The 23,172-nt window shown below is 33.5% G+C and overlaps 1 pseudogene; it reads right to left on the minus strand.

Moving 5' to 3' along the window:
• The window catches only part of LOC126032581 (ubiquitin-conjugating enzyme E2 C-like), a 68,276-nt pseudogene that overhangs the window by 42,207 nt on the left and 2,897 nt on the right, over positions 1-23,172 (minus strand).

Below are 23,172 nucleotides of genomic sequence, written 5' to 3' on the forward strand. Positions count from 1 at the left end.
CAATTGACTTATAAAGTTTCTGAAAGACAAAGCAATTTTTTGCAGCAATTTCTGTTGATTTTTTATGACTCTTCTCACACTTTTGCTACATGTTTCATATTTTCACTCTAATAAGTGTCTCACGGATATTTCTACTCACCAGAATCTCTCAACTGCTTGACAGATTCATCTTGATGATTTTTAAAAATAATACCTAATAAAATAGTTTCCAGCTTAAAATTAAATAGTTGTCTGAATGAGTCGAAGTATATTTTAATTGCATACAAAGTCAAATAGATTTTATTTGACATATAATTTTTGAAGCTCTATTCATTATCCCTAGTTTTATCTGAAGTTTAGTTTTATGTTTTTTTTTTCTTGACTGGCCTTTTTCTTACCTACTGATTAAATTTTGTTCTCAAATAATGAAACTTACTGTACTTAATTAGATGTTCACCTGCGGTTCTACTTTAATAATTATGCAGTCAGTTCAAAGTTTTCATATTAACATTTGGCAAGTTGTTTTTTTTCTTAGCTACTTCTTATTTTTGTGTATTAAAATTTTAGTTTTGGGACAATGGGATCTTTGAAAGATTATGGCATGTTCCTTGCATGCACAAAGCTCTAGATTGAAACCTTGGTATCAAAATACAACTGAGCACAGGGTTAGTTCTGATAACTCTTAGAAATTTGGGAGGAGCACTTGCAAATTTAGGTTTCTTTTGAAAATAAATGTTTTGCATTTTGTAGTTGATTGAGGTTTTGTTACTTATTATGTTAATAATGGATTCTTATACATATCATTTCTGCACAGCACTCATCACTACCCTTCCCCAACAACCAAACTCAATGCTTTGCTGCTTGAAAACTTTACTTACCTTTCATTATTTTTACTAGATTCAACACCTTATCTTCATTCTCTAATCACTGTAAAAAAGTAGTCATTTAAGTTTAATTTAGAAATTTTTATTAAAAATTAATTACATTTGACCTTATATTACAGAAATTTTGATGTTTTATTTTTAATCAGAATGTTTTATTTTTAATCAGGATGAAGAAATAATACAAGTAGATCACTATCTTGCATGCAACTGAACCAATACATCCCAGGTGAAACCTTAGTTTCGCCAAGAATGTTCTCTGCATAGTCAGGAGTAAATCCATAGTACCATCAGTTGTGACTCAATAAAATAAGAACCCCCGAATTGTGTCTATTTACCTAATATTTATAAAGGCAGGTAGGAATTATATGAAGCCAAATGCCTGAATATATTTTAATATAATGAATTGAAACAGGATCATTGGATTTTTCAAAATTATCAAAAATTTTCATCATCTGCTTTTATTTTAGCTAATATGTTTTCTCAATATTTAAAGTTTTTCATGAATATTAATTTTTATCATTTTATGCATAAAAACATTGTTAATATGTACCTAAAATATTACTGTGAACAATATGTAAGCCACTATGATTAAAATAAAAATTATATTAAAAAAAAAAACACTGGGCCCGGAGAGATGGCACAGCGGCGTTTGCCTTGCAAGCAGCCAATCCAGACCAAAGGTGGTTGGTTCGAATCCCGGTGTCCCATATGGTCCCCCGTGCCTGCCAGGAGCTATTTCTGAGCAGACAGCCAGGAGTAACCCCTGAGCATCGCTGGTGTGGCCCAAAAACCAAAAAAAAAAACCACATTGTTCAGTGTTTGTATTTCTCTGGATGAACCAGGTCCATTAGGAAAAAATTTTGTGCAGGATATTGTTAAGAAAACCAGTGTGCAGGGGCCGGTGAGGTGGCACTAGAGGTAAGGTGTCTGCCTTGCAAGCACTAGCCAAGGAAGGACCATGGTTTGATCCCCCGGCATCCCATATAGTCCCCCCAAGCCAGGGGCAATTTCTGAGCGCTTTGCCAGGAGTAACCCCTGAGCATCAAATGGGTGTGGCCCAAAAAATGAAAAAAGAAAAAAAGCAGTCTGATGTAGAGTAATAAAGAATGAATGATTCTTGATTGTTATCTCTGAAATTAAAAATAAATTATTGTCTTAAATACAGAGTTTTAACAGTAATTTAGTAATATAACAAGTTTATTTATAAAACAATTTTATTGGGGCTGGTACAGTGGCTCAGGCGTTAGAGTGTTTGCTTCACATGCTAACCTAGGAAGGACCAGGGTTTGACCCCCCGTGTCCCATATGGTCCCCCAAGCCAGAGGTGATTTCTGAGTGCATAGCTAGAAGTAACCCTGAGAGTCATCTGGTGTGCCCCCCAATAAAAGAAAGATAGACAGTTTTATTACATTAATTGCAAAAATAACATTTCTAATGTTATCTGGATCATGTGTGTATAATTAAAAATATGTAAGAAAAATTTAGCTTTTAAAATTTTAGTTCAGTAGACAACATGATATACATGATTTGAAATTCTAAACAGTGATACAGATGCTTCTGAAATGCACAATTATCTTTTGATCATTTATCAAATATAATAATGATTTAATTGTATAATTAGATAATGATAGCTGCTGAGGAATTATTTAATCTTTCATCAAATAGACTAAATGCCTAGGAATCCCTCCATTTTATAAAAAACTTTTATTAAATTTTACTATTAAGTAAATCCTTAGAATGTTTTGATTGATTGTTGGCTCTACCTTCATTCCTCACACAAAGATTTTTATTGGAATAAAAATGTAATATTCCAATACCTATGTAATTTGGAAGAATATTGAGGTAGTAATGGTCTAAAATGTTAGAAAAAATAAATCATTTTATTTTGGGGGATTTGGGGTCACATCAGCTGAGCTCAGGGGTTACTCCTGGTTCTGCTGTCAGAAATTGCTCCTGTCTGGGTCAGGGGAACATATGGAATGTTGGAAATATAACTAGGGTCTGTCCCAGATCAGCCACGTGCAAAGCAAATGGCCCAATGCTGTGTTATCACTCTAGCTCAAAAATAAATTATTTTTTAATGTTAGTTATAAATATCAGAGTAAAGCCTGAACATTTCTAGGTTTGCCTGGAGGTCTCTCGACTCCACACTTGACAAGCATTTCTAAGCTTTTAACTCCTTCTTTTAAAATGACAGAAAAAGAAGCCAGGCCTCGATTGGAGCAATGACCAAATTTTAAGATGATTAAAATGTGTAAAGTTTATCTCTAAGATAATAAATTTGTTATAGACTACATAAGTTATATTTTACCTGGCCAAAGATAGTAGAACACAGAATGTTTCAAATAGTTGAATTACCTCCTTAGTGACAAGTCTGGTGTGTGTGTGTGTTAATAGGAATTTCTTTGCAAGCATAAACTAAATGTAGCATGCCTATTTTTATTGTCTGCTTTTATTATTTTCTTTGACAGAAATTAGAAAGAAAATTTCTATGCTGTTTTCATGAGATTGTAAGGTATTCTGGAAAGTGAAAATTAGAAATAGTTGGGAACTCCTAAAATGCTGAGTCCAAAAAATTTCTCAGTTTCATCGTCTATTATATTTCTAATAATTCTTCAAAATGTGTCTACAGGTGGTTCTGTCAGTTCATGGTTACAACTCTTTCTACTATGACTCTATGAATTTACCTTTCTCTCTAAAATTCAAGTTAGTAGTTTTCTAGTGACCCTAGTTCTAAGATGGGTGCAAGACAATTTACTGATTCATTTTATTTTCTTGCTGTGGGTAATAGATTCTAGGATCTTTATATTCTATAGCTCTAAACCTTTTGTAACAATTTGTATTCATCTCTTATAAAGGAGAACATATTTCTCACCTCTATGTCACTTGGCAGGATGGGGAAAGTCTTGTACCAATTATAAGGGAAAGATAATATATCTTAAATTGTACCCTTATATTGAACTATATTTATGATAACCCTTATAACATGCTAATCTTTAACATGGGAACTTGTCAAATCAGTTACTCTTGTCCTATAACATTTTGTGGCATATTATAAAGTGAGCTGGTGAGTAAAATCTTTTGAAAAGTGTTGTGTATTCATTCTCTGTGGTATTGAAGAGATATAATAAAAATTAATTTATAAAAGAAAAATATAAATTATGTATCATTGTCATAGAAATAGCAATTGGCAAGTGCCCAAGAGCCATACACTGTCAGCAAAGTTAGAAAATGCTACAGAGAAACTATCAAATCATATATTAGAAATTACAACTTCATGGGATCAGAGCAGTGATGTAAACGGTAGGGACTGATTAGGATAGACCCTGGAGTCCCATATGGTCCCTTAAGCCATAAGCAGTTTCTGAGTGCACAACCAGGAGTAATCCCTGAGCATAACTGGGTGTGGCCTCCAAAACAAAACAAAACAAAAAACAAACAAACAAAAAAGAAATTACACTTTCTACTTCTACTTTTACTATATATTAACTAGACCAGGTCTTCTAAGTCTTTTCCACTCTCAGATCTTTTTAACCCAAGTAATATTTCTGTGATTAGGTTATATAAAATAAAAATACATACTACAGATTGATAAAAATAAATCATAAAAATTTTAAAACAACTTCCCATGGTTAAAATAAACACTGTATTTAGCATTAATCTTTTACTAATCACAATCCAATTTAAACTAAAGATCTAGATTATAGTTAAACAAATAGGTATCATGTATAAAGTAAATCATGCGATGTTGTTGATTTCTCTTTTAGTTGTTCTCTTTTTCTCTCTTCTCTTCTTCACTCTACCCTCCCTCTTTCTGTGTGTATGTGGTTTTATGAAATGTTCCTAGCTTTGAGTTACTTTCAGCTCTAATTCAAGCAGGATAATTTAACCTTCAATGATTTTTAGACTCAGAATGCCACCTCCCACTGAGATATTGACTCTAACTATAAAGTCATAGACTGGGAATGGACTCCCCATGGTCCTGTTAAACCTATTTTGTAGTGACTTTTCATATCTGCCTATCATCTTAACTCTTTAATCACCAAAATAATCAATTACCTATGTGAACTTTATTTATTTGTCAGAAAACTTTCTGTTTTCTTTCTGCCTTTTTTTTTATTACTCATAAAGTCTTGTATTCACCCTTCTATTATTCTGTTCACTATTTGTCTTCCTTAACTAAGCTGTCAACATATTGATGGAGAGTGCATTTTATTCAATCTTACTCAAACTTTATCTCTTTATTTTTTTTCTCTGCTTTATGTTTACCAAACTTACATTTTTTAACTTTTGTTATAAAATTAATACATGTGTTTGGGACTGGAGCCGTACTAAATTGAATAGGGCATTCGCCTTGCATGTGTCTGTCTCAGGTTCCTTCTCTTGTACTACATATGTTCCCCTAAACCCACCAGAAATAATTTCTGAGCAGAGCCTAGAAAAAGCCCTGAGCATCTTTGAGTGTGGCTCAAAACACAAACAAACAAAAAATATATAAATATAATCTGAGCTTTTACTCACAAATTCTAGTCTTAAACTATCTTTTTTATAAACAATATTAATCAACCTACTAAATCATTGCCTACCTTTTTTTAATATAATTTTTATTTTGATCATAATGGCTTACATATTGTTGACAATGATATTTTAGGTACATATTTACATAAAATCAGGGGGGATTCCCATCACCAAATTGTCCTCCCTATTCCTCCGTTTTTGTTTTCCCTCCCATTTCTTCTTCCCTCACGCCCAGGGCGGCTAGAGTATGTGGTCCCCTCTGTATCTAACCTACTACTTAGTAGTCTTGGACCTGTTTGGTCTTGATGCCTCCCTTATTTCCCCCTCTAACTGGAGGCAGTACATTGCCTACCTTTTAAAGAGTATGATTTCAAAGACCTGATAAAAGTGTGTGGCTCAGTCATACTTCTTTTTGTTCGGAAAATTTACAGTTTATTACCTAGTACCTCTGAATCCTTGTTCCTGATTCTTCTGAACTTAATACTTTTCCTTTGGGTACTGAGATAATTCTACTCCCTTTACTCAACATCAAATATCACATTTTCTCTGAAACTTCTCAGAGAAATTTTTCCTCATTTCTATGTTGTGATGTCTATTTTTTTAGCAATATCACTTATGAAGCAATCTTGTGACTCTGATAACCAGTCATGTTTTTAGATCATGAAGCTTCAACTGAGAAGCAACTCTGATTAATTTATTGATAAGTAAATTTTGAATTACAAGTGTCATTTGGTTTTTGTCAATTATTTTTTTATTGCACAATGATAGTAAATCTCTTAAAAGAACAAATAGTCTTCGATTCTTTAGGATCCTTCAAAGTTTGTTTCTATTTGCTATATTTTACTTTTTTTGTTTGTTTGTTTTTGGGCCACACCCTTTTGATGCACAGGGGTTATTCCTGGCAAAGCGCTCAGAAATTGCCCCTGGCTTGGGGGAACCATATGGGATGCCGGGGATCAAACCATGATCCTTCCTTGGCTAGCGCTTGCAAGGCAGACACCTTACCTCTAGCGCCACCTCACCAGCCCCTATATTTTACTTTTATAAATATTTATTGAAACATTAACAATTTTTTAGCACAGAGCTAAATATTCATAAAATTTTAAGTATGGTAAATATTCTGTGTCTTTAAGGATTTAATGTCTTCAAACAATATTATCAAGGCAATAATTTATAATTTAATAATGTAAAATAATATAAATATAACTTTTCTGAGAATATAAAATAGTTTAAAATAAAACTCTGTAAAAGAGAACACCAATGTAAAATGAACTATGGAGTGATATGCATCATTGATGTGCATGAAAGACAACTTCAATATAGAAAAAGAAAGAGGGTGAGTGTTTCAATTTTATTTATTATTTTTCAATAATCATATGACATGAAATGGCATAGATTATTATAGTAGTCAAAGTAAGACTTAATAACTCTAAATTAAAAAGAAACCTTTGGGACCAGAGAGATAGCATGAAGGCAGTGCTTTGCCTTGCATGTTGTAGGACTGTGGTTTAAATTTTGGCATTCCATCTGATCTTCCGAGCCTGCCAGGAGCGATTTCTGAGTATAGAGCCAGGAGCTCTGAGCACTGCCAGGTGTGACCCAAAAAACAACAACAAAAAAAGAATAAACCTTCAATATTTTATACTTTTAGAATAAATTATGTTGAATACATTATAATCAAGATGACAAATTTATTGCATGTATACATACAATTTAGACTTATCAACTAGGTCATTTTTGGTTATTCCTTAAATGCTATTTTGCTAAAGTTTTTTTTTTTTTCTTTTAGACCATTCCTTGCACTAAGGAATTACTCCTGGCTCTGTGCTCAGAAATTACTCCCAGCAGTTTCTGGGAACCTAATGGGATGCTGGGAATTGAAACTGGGTCTTCTGTGCTTTCATCCAGCCCCAAAGCTTTCACTTTTAAGGAATTTATTAAAACATTATCTTTATGCTTTAAATTTTGTCAGTAATTGCTGACAACTTTAAAAACAATAATCTCCTCCAGGACACATTTTATGTTTTTGTGTGTATGTCTGTGTGGAGATGTGGACCAAATTTATTCTTTACCCTTATTATGTTGGGTCTATTATATTTTAATTTACACCCTAAGGCTCTTACACTAAACCTAAATCTTGACCTTATTAGCATATTTATAAGATACCACGTGATAATGATTGAACTAAGGAACTCAGTATAGGAACTAAAAATTTCTATTCTAGATAGTGTACATTTGTTTCAAAAATTGTACATTAAAAATTGGAACTGTAGTCAATTCCCCAATTTTTGCCATCTTGACCTAATTTCCTGTTTTCTAATTTCTTGAGATTAAGATTGCTATAAAAGGTTTGAAGAAAACAATAATTTATTGATATCAAAATATATTATGGTTGAATTTTTTATCTGAAGGTATCTTTTAAATACAGCTTATAGACTCTACATAGTGACCAGAGGAAAAAACATAACAAATCAGCTTTTGGAAAGATATCTGTAAACTTATATATACATACACAGATCTATATAAAAACTTTAATATATGTATATATATATAAGAACTTGAATACACTGATGCAGATTTGTACCACCTGTGACACACCAGATGTTCCATTTGATGTCACACTTAGGATTCACATTATAATACAAAGTTTACCACCAAACACATCAAACATTGAATTAATTTTTTAAAATGGAAGATAAATTAAAAGAACTTGGAGAGATAGAAAAAAAATCTAAAGAAACTAATTTTACTTGGGGCCAGAGCAGTGGCACTGTGGTAGGGTGTTTGCCTTGCATGGCTGACTTAGGATGGACTTGGGATAGATCCCTGGCTGACCTAAGATGGACCATGGCTTCCCATATGGTCCCCTAAGCCAGGAGATATTTCTGAGCTCATGGGCAGGAATGATCCCTGAGCATCACCAGCATGGCCCCAAAACTAACAAACAAAAAACTAATTTACTTGCTGAACAGCTATAATTTTTTAATTTATTTAACTAAACAATAGATTTCATTTAATGAAGCTTCCAGGTGGCAAGAATTTTAAATTCCAGAACCAGCATCAATGTGATAAAACATAGAGTAGATTTGTATGCTCTTCTTTTGTTGCTAAGTTACTTTGATATTATCCTCTGGTCTCTTTATTAGAATAGAAGGATTAAGGGAAAATATATTTACATTTAAATTATACTTATTTTAAAAATTACTGTAGAATCACAGAGGTTAGGAAAAATTCAACTTTTTATCTTTTTTTTTTTTGGTTTTTGGGCCACACCCTGCGTTGCTCAGGGGTGACTACTGGCTGTCTGCTCAGAAATAGCTCCTGGCAGCCACGGGGGACCATATGGGACGCCGGGATTCGAACCAACCACCTTTGGTCCTGGATTGGCTGCTTGCAAGGCAAACGCCACAGTGCTATCTCTCCGGGCCCAACTTTTTATCTTTTAAAAATTACCTTTTCCCTTCTTTGGTTGAGAGGGAAGTTGGTGAAATACTAAGTGTATGAATTCAAATAAAAGGTGACAAAAACCCAAAGAAGACATGCATATGTTGTCAGGGGAATGCTAGGAAAGCAGTAGAGAGTGCTCTTGTCTTCTCACTTAACAAACTTCATTCTCATCAAGGATGTGCCTGAGGATTAAGGGATAGTAAGTGCTTTCCACAAGCACCTATGTGGCATGGACAATAAATACCTACCACCTCCATGATATAGTCATTGACTGTAAATAAGTCCAAGTGATCATAAAAGGACTGAAGTTTGTTCTTTGTAGGAAAAGAAAAGTATTATTGACTTTGTTCAATTTCCCAGACCTGTTACCTAGACAGAATAAAAAATTTCAGAATACAAATAGTGAAGTAAAATAATTTTATCAAAAGAGGTGGAGAAAAATGTTATACACTCAAGAGATATATGAAATTCTCTGAAGAACAGAGAGCCCAAATAACCTTTTTGAAAGGGTTATGTATGTATTTTCCCCAAATTTTCTTGACCTGGGATCCTCTGGCTAAATAAAAATTGTTAGAATGCTGTTTAAGTAGAATAATAAGAATTTTATGTATTTATCTCTCATAACATTAGTCCAACCTTCATGCCTAATACTTATTACAGTCTCAATCTTAAATTCAGTCTTTGCTCAGCTGATCACTGGGGTTCCTTGCTGTCCACACCACTTATCAGGTCTGTATGTGCATAGAGAAAGCTCCTCTGGTCCCTCCCACCAAACACTGCTGTTTCTACTTGTAGCATCTACCCTATCCAGTTTTCTGAGTCCTGCTACCTGACAAGCTTACCTGTACTCTACATAGCTTCTGAGGTCTATGATAGTGCACAGAGAAGCCCTGTGGACCCTCCCACCAAAAGCTGATTATTTTACAGTCCTTCCGGTTCCTGGTCTCTTCCATCAACTCTCATCCAGACAGATTGGACCTTGCACTTTCTTCTTTTTATACAGCACAAAACTCAGTTGAACAAAACAATGAATCAGTTTGCAATATTTTTATCATTCTTAGGTAACCCAGTTTGTTTAGGAAAATAACCTATAAAGCAGATATATCTCTAGCCACATTTATACAATCATTTCAATAGATAACTTCCTTTAATTTCCTGAAACTCCAGCACTCTCACCCACCAAATGCAAAGAGCAATGAGGCAACTAAGGAAGACTCTCACAGTTTGGGGAATGGAGAGAAAGCCTTGCAAATTTTCACATCATCCAAAAAGTCTGAGTCTTATAGATGAGGACCTAAAATCAACACTTAAGATTTTAGCAACAGAAATCAAGGAGGCACTAGCCTTTGAAATTAAGCTAAACATAGATGAATAATTCAACTAGCTCAAAGTACTCTCAGAAAATAAGAGAATCCATATAAGTGGAACTGAAGGATATAAAAAAAACATGTTAGCAAGCCATAATAGCAGAATTAAAAAGGCCAAGAATTGCATAGACAAACTTGAAGACAAAATACAAGCTAGTATTGATAAAGAAGTCAAAAAAGAAAGGAAATACAAAACAATGGAAGAAAATGTATGTACTTAAAGAACAATGACAAAATAAATAATCTCCAATTACTGGAATAAGAGATGTGGAGGAAAGAAGGGAAATGTGAAGATGAAGTAGTAAGGAAGATAATAGCAGAGAAGTTTCCCACTCTATGAAAGGACGCTGCTCTAAAATCTAAGCGACAAAGAGTGCCAAACAAAATAGACCCTAACAAAACAAGACCAGGTCATATAGTAATCCAAATGGCAAAAGAACAAAGAGAAATACTTACTCTATAAAGCTCTAAGGGAGGCTGGCGAGGTGGCGCTAGAGGTAAGGTGTCTGCCTTGCAAGTGCTAGTCAAGGAAGGACCCCGGTTTGATTCCCTGGCGTCCCATATGGTCCCCCCAAGCCAGGGGCAATTTCTGAGCATCAAACAGGTGTGGCCCAAAAAACAAAACAAACAAAAAAGAAAGCTGTAAGGGAGAATAGAAACCCAAGTATAAAGGAAAGAACATAAAAATAATTAAACCATACCTTTAATTGAAACAATACAAGAAAGAGTAGAATGGAATGACAGATTCATACTACAAAGAGAAAGAAACTTGTAACCTAGATTTTACTAGCCAGAAAAACTCTCATCTACCAAGGAAGGAGGGATAAAAACATTCTCAGAGAAAAATCAACTCTCAATATTAGCACTAACCAAACTGACTCTAAATGAGCTAGTAAAGATAAATTATATAAACTGGATATTATACATAACACCCAGTTATAAAGGCAAAGACCCTACACAAAATAATGTCACAACATCCCTTTCTATCAATAGTTTTCTTAAATGTCAATGAACTAAACTCTCCCATAAAAGAGTAATAGGTTAGATTAGGAAACAAACCCACCCATTTGCTGCCTGCAGGAAACATACTTAACATTTCAGGATAAACACAGAATTATAATAAAATAATAGAAAAAGTTATACAAACTAACTGGAAAGCAAAAAGCCTGGGACAGACATACTTATATTAGTCTAAATTGCATTCAATCTCAAAAAAACTAGAAACAAAAACTAGACACTACATACTGATCAATAAACCAAATAATACATGAAGAAATTCTGAACAACATTTATGCGCCAAATGTAGAGTCTGAAAAATATCGAAGAATTTTTCTCATGAACCTAGAGAAACATATGAAGAGAGACATAATAATAGTGAAAGATTGCAACACATTATTATTACCATTAGACAGATCTGGTAAGCAGAACACTACCAAAGACATAAGAATTCTAAATGAACGGACCGCGGTTCGATCCCCCGGCTCCCATATGGTCCCCCAAGAAGCCAGGAGCAACTTCTGAGCGCATAGCCAGGAGTAACCCCTGAGCGTCACAGGGTGTGGCCCAAAAACCAAAAAAAAAAAAAAAAAAGAATTCTAAATGAGAAGCTAGAAGAACTCGGACAAATGAATCTAAACAAAGCCTTTCATTTTCAAAATGCTGAATACACTTTCTTCTCAAGCGCACATAGAACGTACTCTAGAATAGACTGCATTTTAGGACGAGTCTAATTAACATAAAGTTACAAATGTAAGAAATAGCCAAGTAGCCTATCAGACCACAAGCCACAGAGATCAAGATTGTAAAAAGATGTGGAGAAAATCTAACACCTAGAGACTAAACAACATGCTGCTCAACAACAGCTGGATCAAATAAGAAATTAAGGAAGAAATAAAGAGATTACATAAGGTGAATGATAATGAAGAAGCGAACAGCAGGAACCTTGTAGCAATGGTAGTAATTAGGAGAAACTTTAGCAATACAGTCCTACATTAAAAAAATAAAAAGGCAAAATCAACAATTTAAAGCACACATTAAATATCTGGAAAACCAACATCAAAGAATACAAACACAAGCAAGAAAAAAAACAAAGCATTAATCAACAATATAGAAAAAACAATACAAAAAATTGATGAGACAAGTATTTGTTTTTTGAAAGAACGAACAAGATAGACCAATCCTATAATGACTCACAAGGGGATAAAAAACAAAAAATACTAAAATAAATTGAATCAGAATTGAAAGGGAGAGATTACAATAGAACTCCAAGAAATTTTTTTTATGGGATTAGATGTTTTTTTCTTGTAAAGTTCTGTCAGTGCCTTGTATATTTTGGAGATTAGCCCCTTATCTGATGGGTATTGGGTGAATAGTTTCTCCCACTCAGTGGGTAGCTCTTGTATCCTGGGCACTATTTCCTTTGAGGTGCAGAAGCTTCTCAGCTTAATATATTCCCATCTGTTAATCTCTGCTTTCACTTGCTTGGAGAGTGCAGTTTTCTCCTTGAAGATGCCTGTAATGTCCTGGAGTGTTTTGCCTATGTGCTCTTCTATATATCTTATGGTTTTGGGGCTGATATCGAGGTCTTTAATCCATTTGGATTTTACCTTCGTACATGATGTTAGCTGGGGGTCTAAGTTTAATTTTTTGCAAGTGGCTATCCAATTGTGCCAACACCACTTGTTGAAGAGGCTTTCTTTGCTCCATTTAGGATTTCCTACTCCTTTATAAAAAATTAGGTGATTGTATGTCTGGGGAACATTTTCTGAGTATTCAAGCCTATTCCACTGATCTGAGGGCCTGTCCTTATTCCAATACCATGCTGTTTTGATAACTATTTCTTTGTAGTACAGTTTAAAGTTGGGGAAAGTAATTCCTCCCATATTCTTTTTCCCAATGATTGCTTTAGCTATTCGAGAGTGTTTATTGTTCCAAATGAATTTCAAAAGTGCCTGATCCACTTCTTTGAAGAATGTCATGTGTATCTTTAGAGGGATAGCATTAAATCTGTAAAATGCCTTGGAGATTATTGCCATTTTGATGATGTTAATCCTGCTAATCCATGAGCAGGGTATGCGTTTCCATTTCCCTGTGTCCTCTCTTAATTCTTGGAGCAGAGTTTTATAGTTTTCTTTGTATAGGTCCTTCACATTATGAACAGACACTTTGACAAAGAAGAAATACAGATGGCCAAAAGACACATGAAAAAGTGCTCCACATCACTAATCATCAGGGAGATGCAAATCAAAACAACGATGAGATATCACCTCACACCACAGAGAATGGCACACATCACAAAGAATGATAATAAACAGTGTTGGCGGGGATGTGGAGAGAAAGGAACTCTTATCCACTGCTGGTGGGAATGCCGTCTAGTTCAAGCTTTATGGAAAGCAATATGGAGATTCCTCCCAAAACTGGAAATCGAGCTCCCATACGATCCAGCTATACCACTCCTAGGAATATACCCTAGGAACACAAAAATACAATACAAAAACCCCTTCCTTACACCTATATTCATTGCAGCATTATTTACCATAGCAAGACTCTGGAAACAACCAAGATGCCCTTCAACAGATGAATGGCTAAAGAAACTTTGTACTTATACACAATGGAATATTATGCAGCTGTCAGGAGAGATGAAGTCATGAAATTTTCCTACACATGGATGTACACGGAATCTATTATGCTGAGTGAAATAAGTCAGAGAGAGAGAGAGAGAGAGAGAGAGAGAGAGAGAGAAACGCAGAATGGTCTCACTCATCTATGGGTTTTAAGAAAAATGAAAGACATTCTTGCAATTATAATTTTCAGACACAAAAGAGAAAAGAGCTGGAAGTTCCAGCTCACCTCAGGAAGCTCACCACAAAGAGTGATGAGTTTAGTTAGTGAAATAACTACATTTTGAACTGTCCTAATAATGAGAATATATGAGGAAATGGAGAGCCTCTTTACAGTACAGGCGGGGGTCAGGTGGGGAGGAGGGAGACTTGGGACATTGGTGATGGGAATGTTGCACTGGTGATGGGTGGTGTTCTTTACATGACTGAAACCCAAACAAAATCATGTATGTAATCAAGGTGTTTAAAGAAAAAAAAAAGAAAAGCAAAAAAAAAAAAAAAAAAGAACTCCAAGAAATTGAAGACATCATGAGAGCTTATTATGAACAACTGTATTCAGTTAAACTAGAGAAACTAGAAGAATTGGACAGATTTCTGGAAAAATATTATCTCCCAGTATTGAATGAGGAAGAAATAGAACAATCAAACAGGACAATCACAAGTAAGGAGATTGAAATAGCAACTAAGAAACTCCCCAAGAATAAAATTCAGGACCAGATGGATCTACTGGTAAAATTTATCAAACATTCAGAGAAGAATTATTACCCTTGAAGCTTTGCTTAGAGTCTTCCAAAACGTCAAAAAGATGGGAATTCTCCCTTAATGACTCTATGTAGCTAATATCACGCTCATTCCCAAAGCTGACAGATACTATCAAGAAAGAAAATTACAGACCAATATCCAATCTTACTAAAGAACATTCATGACAACTTGGAAACAGCAACAACTTGCTTTCAGGATGGGTTTCTCACCTCACCACCCATAGTTGAGATAAAAACAGAAAAGCTTCTTGACACCCTGATTTTGACATAGGATCTGTGCAAAACCAATATTTTTAATAACTGAAGCCTGACTGCGACAACCATGACTGAGGAGAACTTTTTCCTGGGACCATGAAGAAAGACTTTGGGGTTTGACAACTTAGTATGCCCAGAGCCTGTAGTTGTTCTAATGGTAGGATATTTCATTGGTAGGGAAATCCTGTTTTAGACTAAAAGTTTTTCTATTTTGCCAAAATTTTGCTGCACCTAAGCAAAGAACTGGCACTTTTTTTCTTTTCTTTTTTTTTTTTTTTTTTACATATGGGCTTCTGCCTTTTTCATAGAACCTTGGGACATGAATCACTCAATACTACCTCATATCCTCATATTACTGGATTTTTCCATAAAATTATGAAGGGGAAAAAATAAAGGATGGTGGCTTAGGTCCAAGAGGTCTCAGATGCTTTGGTGAATATAAAAAAAGACAGAACCAACTATCCAAACCAAAGCCAACAACACTGAAATCATGAGACCCAAACTCTAACAATTTAAACTTTAAATTGTCCTGTTATATTGGCAGGTCAAGTGTCAAAGGGTGGTGATATAGATACACTCTGGAAACATTGGTGGAAGAAAGATGACACTGGTGGTGAGATTGGTCATGATTCATTTTATATCTGCAACCCAACTATGAAGGACTTTATAAATAAAAATATTTCAATAAAATAAAATTAAATAAATAAATGTATTCCACCTTAAAATTTATTTTTATAGTTCAGTCTTAAAACATTCGAGCTAACAAAAAATAGTTGAAAATGCACTTTATTTTCTTTAGATTATATTTTGGTTTTATTACTTCCCTAAACTCTCTGCTAGCTACATGTCGGCAAAATAATATAGAATATGAGTATGAAAATATGCATAGGACATAATGAAGCCCACTACCCATATAAAGATTAAAAATGTAAAATATTTACTTTCTTATCCAAATGTGATTTTACATAACTATACTCACTTGCCTACTATTACTTGAATTTATGTCATAAGCATATTAATGTTCAATGACAATGGAAGTGACCTCTGAGTACCATGAAAATATGTTCTCTGTATTTAAAACAACAATAATGTGAAGTGACTGTTTCTTTTTATCAGATAATGTCGAATCTATAGAAAATATAGGAATAAAAAAAGTCAAAATCTATCCTATTTAAGAATTAAATAAAAATATCAAAAATTAGTTTGGAGATAACTATTGAAAACAACCATACCATTGATTGTCTGAATAGAATCAGGTACACATAACCTAGGAATCTATAACAACTTATATTTAGTCGTTTTAAAATCAATTAGATTATTTCAGTGCAACCATCGTGATTTTTCATTTTTTCATGCAACTTCAAATACTGTTGTCAATGGTATTTTCCCTTTTAATTTAATTTCTTATCAAGTAAAAAACTTATATGATAAAATTGTGCTTATGAAAAAAGAAGGAATAAACAGTGAATAATTGAATATAAAAATTAAATTATATCATAAAAATTACACTTATGGCTGCAAAGTATATTTTTGGTGACTTATAGTCATATAGCTTTGACAAATGTATATAATACTGCACAGGTGAAACATGTACAATGTGATAAACAAATATTCCTTTAATGCACATTTTAAATAATTATTTATAAAAGAAATTTAATAATAAATGGTAATAAAAAACAAAATTCCCCTTGTCTATGGTACAATGGTGCTTTAAATATACATTGAAAATAATTCTGTTCTATTTACAAATTAAATTACCCTTTTACTGTGTGAGATTACTTGCATTCATGTTACAGCTATTAACTCGAAATTTAATCTCCACTAATAGGTTTAAGGTAGATAAAGCACAAAATTATGTTCATGATTTCATTTCAGATTCTATAGCTCATTGAATATTGCAGTAAATAGTACTTTATTTACTGTATTAGATGGAAATGATTCTTGTTGTTAGGGGATGGTGCACATGGAGATCTGGCCCTAAATTTTATTTCTAATTATCTGCTTATTTATAGTAATAAATTTCAAGAAGTCTGTGTTATGAGTCTGAGTCCTAGTTAATTTATTTCTAAATATTTTAATTACTCTACTTTTTTTTAATTGGTGTGGTTGAAAACCTATTAGGCTGATTTATTTGAATTTTAATCACAAGCTTTCATATTAATTTTATTCATGACTCTGGATAGGCTTCTGGGTGCCTCACATATTCATTTATAAATTCAAGGAATGAAAGTATCTATAGAATTCTATTAAGATATTCATTATGTGAGGTCTTTGGCCTACAAAAATAAGATAATAAAATTTTGTTCCAAACAGTATTTTATATTGGATAGAGATGATATAGTAACAAAATGAATGAAAATACAGTGAAATTAATGATAGAAAAAGAAAATTATCTTCCTAAAGCAGTGGAAGAATTGAAAAATATATATTACTTGCTAATTTTTAAAAAGTAAGTTATATTCCACTGGATTTAGTAATTATAGCTAGGGAATCTAATATGGAGACACAGAATATAATTTACAGGATTTAGAATTTTAGGTAATATTTATTGGATTAGATTATAAGATATTTAAGAAAATGCTATAAAGATAAGCACAGGAAACTTTACCAAGGATCTTGAATGTTTTGTCAAGGAGTTTAATCTTTTTTTCCCAACCCTAGGAGTGTAATCTTTTTTATTTAGAAAATAAAGCTAAAGAGGAAGATATTTTTAGAGTTGGAAGAGAGTATTCGTGAAGATTTTATATATATGTAAAAATACTTAAATATTTAAATAAGATGCAATCATATATTCTAGGAGTAAGACAAAAAATTGATTGCAACTGATACTTTTCCTTGATAAATAAAGAATTAAAATCATAATACTGTAACAATGAAACATTTTGAGGGGCCGGGTGGTGGCGCTGGAGGTAAGGTGCCTGCCTTGCCTGCGCTAGCCTAGGATGGACCACGGTTCGATCCCCCGGCGTCCCATATGGTCCCCCAAGAAGCCAGGAGCAACTTCTGAGCGCATAGCCAGGAGTAACCCCTGAGCGTCACAGGGTGTGGCCCAAAAACAAAAAAAAAAAAAAAGAAACATTTTGAAAAGCTCTGTTCTGAACCGAAGAAAAAATATAGCACAATTTATTAAAGTTATGTGGTATACTTATTAGAAAAGTTAAAGTAGTCATAATGAAGTTACCATGTTACAGTGGTAAAAATAGTTCTGCTACATAAGGTGTTTCAACGACTTGTATATCTTCTGGTTCCATTATTTCTTATAGGTCCTTCTCATCATCAGTATTCTTTAGGTTGGTTCTCAAGTGTGTGCAGAGATAATACAGAGTAGAAGGCACTTGCCTTACAATTAGAAGACATGAGTTCAGTCCTCAAAACACCTGAAGTATCAGGAGTGATCCATAAGGACAGAATCATGAGTAAGACCTGAGTATCTCCTGAGTCACTCCTGAGTGACTCCTACAATAAAAATCTTTAAAAATAGGGGCTGGAGAGATAGTACAGCTTTAGGGCATTCTCTTTGCACACAGGCAACCAGGTGGTTTGATTGTGGCATCCCGGAGCATGCCAGAAATGATTTCTGAGCACAGAACCAGGAGTAACCCCTAAGCGCAGGCAGGTGTGAGCCTAAAATCAAAATAATAAAATAAAAAATAAAACTTTTAAAAATATAAGGAATGTGTACTGTGAGATTTAAATAAAGTATAATATTTTAATTAACACCTTTGCTTCAGTTGGAAATGTGAAAATATGTCCCAGAAAGATAATACTGGGGTTTAGGGGCTTGATGTAAGTATAGTGAACTTCAGTTCAATCTCTGATATCACTTCACATCTCCTGAATGCTCTTTTTTTTTTTTTCTCCTGAATGCTCTTAAGTAATGATATCAAAGCCAGGACTAAGTCCTTACTACTGGAATAGTAATTAATTAACCTTGTTTTTAATTTATTTTAATTAATTTTTAATTAATAACCTTGTTTTATAATGGAATTTAAAATATATTTATTTATTAACCAAGTATACTGACTATATTTTATTGTTATATGTTTGCAATAAGAAGTACAATTTAAATACATATTTCATTCAGTTATTAATCAAAGATGAATTATTGAATTTTATGCTATTTTGCTGGGATATCCTTTTTACTGAGATAAATAATCTTAAGATAATTAAATTTCATAGTTATTCTCAAATTTCTTTTATACCTTAAGTTTTCTTTCTTAGTACTGTTTATTTTGTTTAATGAAATATTGAAGATTTTAACATCTTGAATCCTATGAAACATTTTATAGTTTGCATCACTCTCACCTTTTCTTGATTACATTAGAAAATGATTTCCAAAGACCTAGAAAAAGACAGTTTTATCTTAATTCTATTGTTCTGATGGTTCTATTGATTGCTGTACTATAAAACATTCCCAACTTTAGTGTGATACCATTTTGAAAGTTTATAGCCACAGAGAGAGGTAGGCCTGATAAAATAATCTATTTAAATTAAAGGTTTTGGAATGGGAAGCCCTGAGGTAGTACATTACCAAAATCAATTAAAATAGCAGCCATGCACAAAATTAGAGTGAAAAAATATAGGTCAGGAAATGTCTTCAGATTGGAAAATTTACCAATGAAGATATCCAGCAGAAGAAACAAAGTCAGAACCATCAAAAAGGGTGAGGAAGAAACCCAAACTCTAACAATCTAAACTGTAAATGGGTCTGTTACACTGGCAAGCAGGGGGAGTGGCATAGGATGTACTCTAGGGACATGGTAGATGGAGGTTGACACTGGTGTAGGGATTGACCCTTATTCATTGTATGTCTGAATGTCTGAAACCCAACGGTGAAAGACTTTGTGAATCACAGTGGTTTCAATAAAATAAAGTAAAATAAAATGATGATCAACCATTGGTACACACTTAAAGTTGTAATGTGTGGGTAAATCAATAATTACTTAATAATGATCTTCTGAAAACGAGGAAAGGTTGCATTCTTTTATGGGTTATTAAAATAACAGAAAGTAAAAAATTTATTCAGATGATCCCTGAGGACTGAATCATGAGTATCCTAAGAGTAAGTCCCAAACTGAACACCTTTTAAAAAAATAAAAAAATAAAATACATACTGAAAGTTTTAAATAATGTTAGATGTATTAATTATCTTCTTTTCTTCTTTGCTAATTCTACAGAAAGTAAAATGACCAAGTAAATTCAGATTCAGTAATACTGTACCAAGAAGTTTACTCTGGAGAAAGAATCTAATGCTTACATTTTTTTCCTTTGAAATTGTTAATATTAGGGGCCAGAGAGATAGCATGGAGGTTAGGCATTTGCCTTGCATGCAGAAGGGTGGTGGCTTCTATCCCTGCATCCCATATGGTCCCCCAAGCCTGCCAGGAGTGATTTCTGAGCGTAGAGCCAGGAGGAACCCCTGAGTGCTGCGGCTGTGACCCAAAAACAAACAAACAAAAAAGAAATTGTTAATATTAACAGCATTAATACAAGGGGAAAATGTAGAAAACATAAAAGTGTGTTAGTGAACTTTAGAATCTCCAAAATCAGATAGACTATAAAGCTCATTGCCAGAAGTCAGGCACATTGTGCACAAGGCTCTGTGCTCAATCTCTGGAGCCACAAAAACAAAAGCCATAAAAGGTATAATAATAAAAACCATATAGAAAATGTAGAAAATTATTGATCCTATATTTACTGAATAACATGTAAAATAAAAATAGTTATTTTAAAAATACATTTGGATCACTTTTGACATTAACATGATAGCATGATGATATTTTACTAAAATCCGGATATTATTGAATGAATCTGAAATTTTGAAAGATTTATTGCAGTGATGAGAAAGCTTTGCAAATGTTTTTTTGGTCATCACAAACATATGTATGTATCTAAATACATATACATATTTATATAAGACCAACATTTCCTAAAATGAATTTATAACTGTATAGTCACAATAAATAGCATTATAATATAGAATTATAATCCTTATTAAAATGTTTCATGCCTATAATGAACAATAAACCTAACTAATTGTAATAAAATATTTTCCTAAATAAGATTAAAAATAATCAGAACATGAAACAAATAGAGCAGACTGTATTATGGCCTTAAATCAAACAACAGAACAGATCTTCTTTACTATAGTCAGGACTCATTTAATACATTCTATAGATATTTCTTCCTCCCTTGGAAAATACAGGGGGATGTGAGGAACAAAGACAGCTACAGTTTTAAGTGATCATTCTTCCACAAACATACGCAAACAGAAAAAAAGAAAGCATGCAGCTAAGTTGCTGGCATCAACAGAAAATGTCACTTTTAATTGGGTAGGATTATGCATTCAGGTGTGACAAGGAGGAAGGGGTTATCATGAGCTAATAATTTGACAGAAATGCAGCCATTGCTTCTAATCCCTCCTGAGTATTATCTTATGATTACAAAACACCCTGCTTAGATATGCCTTATTAGCTTTTCTTTTGGATATCTTCATTCCTAAGAAAACCATACTTCTGTGTACTAGAATGTGATGATGTTAGCAGTTTAAAATATGAACAGCTGCTTCAGCTAAACTAGTAGTTCGCAAAAATTAATCTACCCTTTACATTAATCTGTGCACCAATCAGAATGTCTCTTTAATCCAAGGAGTATTGCAAAGCAGTCCAAATCATTCTGGCTTCAGGTGCCTTGTGCTGCTTAAAGAAAAAGCCAGACGAAAATTTAATCTGAAGGTAAAATATTTTAGGAGGGTGTATGCTCATATCACCTAGCAACTAGAGAACATGCCACGCAAAGTCAACAAACAGTAAATCATCATTTATATCATCACAGATCAAATAAATAGAATACGCAGACTTGCTTATGGGAATAAGCAAGAAAATGACAAGATGCAAAATTTTTTTTAAAGACAAAAGGTATGTGGCTATTGCAATTAGCAGAAAAGTGATTAATTGAACCATATCCTTGAAAGCAGTTCATAAATTTACAAGTTTTATAGGGGTTCATTTACAGAACTACAGAGATATAATTAGACCACAAGCTAGTGAACTCAGTTAAAAACTCTGTTTCTAGTAATTGTTATTGTGACTTCCAATGGTTCGATCAAATGACCAAAGTGTTTATTTTCACCCACCTTTAGTTTGAATCTGCAGCTCACAATTCATAGCCCCATTAAAGCCTTGTGATTTCCTAACTATTGGGAATACTTTTTTCCCACTATGTTAATTAACATGACTTCTAGAAAATTCTACAGGGAATAGGTTTATGCCAGGAAAACCAACTAGCATCATTACAATTCAACTCCCTCATTTCCTAGGTGGCAAAGGAATAGAGGTTGACTTCCATTACCAATGGTCAATGCTTTAATCAGCCATGACTATCTGTTGCTTAAAATATAAAGTATAAAATCATGTGTTGGTGAGGCTCCCTCAGACACTGTGTTTCTAACCACTCAGGTGGACAGGTCTGAAGATGTAGGATAATGGTGGAGAAATAATTCACAAGCAGTCATCTATAAAATACATAATATACATAAAATACATAAATGATTATAAGGAGGATTTTTCAGAGAGTGCTTTGGTGAACTTAGAAAGTTTTAAATTTTGTATAACTGTAAAGAGCATGGAAATTCTGTGTCCTTTGTGTCATTTCCCTGTATATCATTTTATGCAAGTATTTATTTATTTATGCATGTATTATATTTATTCCACCGTTTATGACATTCTTTCATTGCCTGTAAGATAAATACCATGAATAAACAAAAAAAATCTGAGTGTAGCTTGGTGTTTTTATCAAATTTACCAAATTATGGGGACCTCATATCTCTGTATAGTTGGTCAGAAGCAAGAAAACGTGCATGGTTTTGGCCACTGGGAATCTGAAGTGGTGGGTGGTCTTGAAAGATCGAGTCCTTATACCAGTGAAACCGGATGCCATCTCTGAGTAGACAGCACTGAATGAATTTTCAGACATCCTAATGATATCTGAACCCAATTCAGAACCCAACATCACTTACATATGAGATCAGTGGAAAGTTTTACTTAACTATTCAGACTGATAATAATATAATGAATTGGTTATATTGGGGATGGGTATTCTACATTACATTATTATCAATCAACAATTCAATTAGTTCAAGAAGATTGAGGGAGAGGAGAATATGAACCACTGAGATTAAAGATAATGACACCGTCTACCTATCTGGAATCCAGTAGTCTGAGCCTTCTAACAATGTATGTTCGTCGAAAGTAAAAATACTTTCTGAGCAAGAGTCCTTGAAATTTTTCCTATAGAAGGCTTTGGAGCCTAACAGTGTGGTGTTCAAAAGGCATCTCAGTTT

The sequence above is a fragment of the Suncus etruscus genome, chromosome 16, assembly GCF_024139225.1.
Source record: "Suncus etruscus isolate mSunEtr1 chromosome 16, mSunEtr1.pri.cur, whole genome shotgun sequence".
Lineage (NCBI taxonomy): Eukaryota > Metazoa > Chordata > Mammalia > Eulipotyphla > Soricidae > Suncus > Suncus etruscus.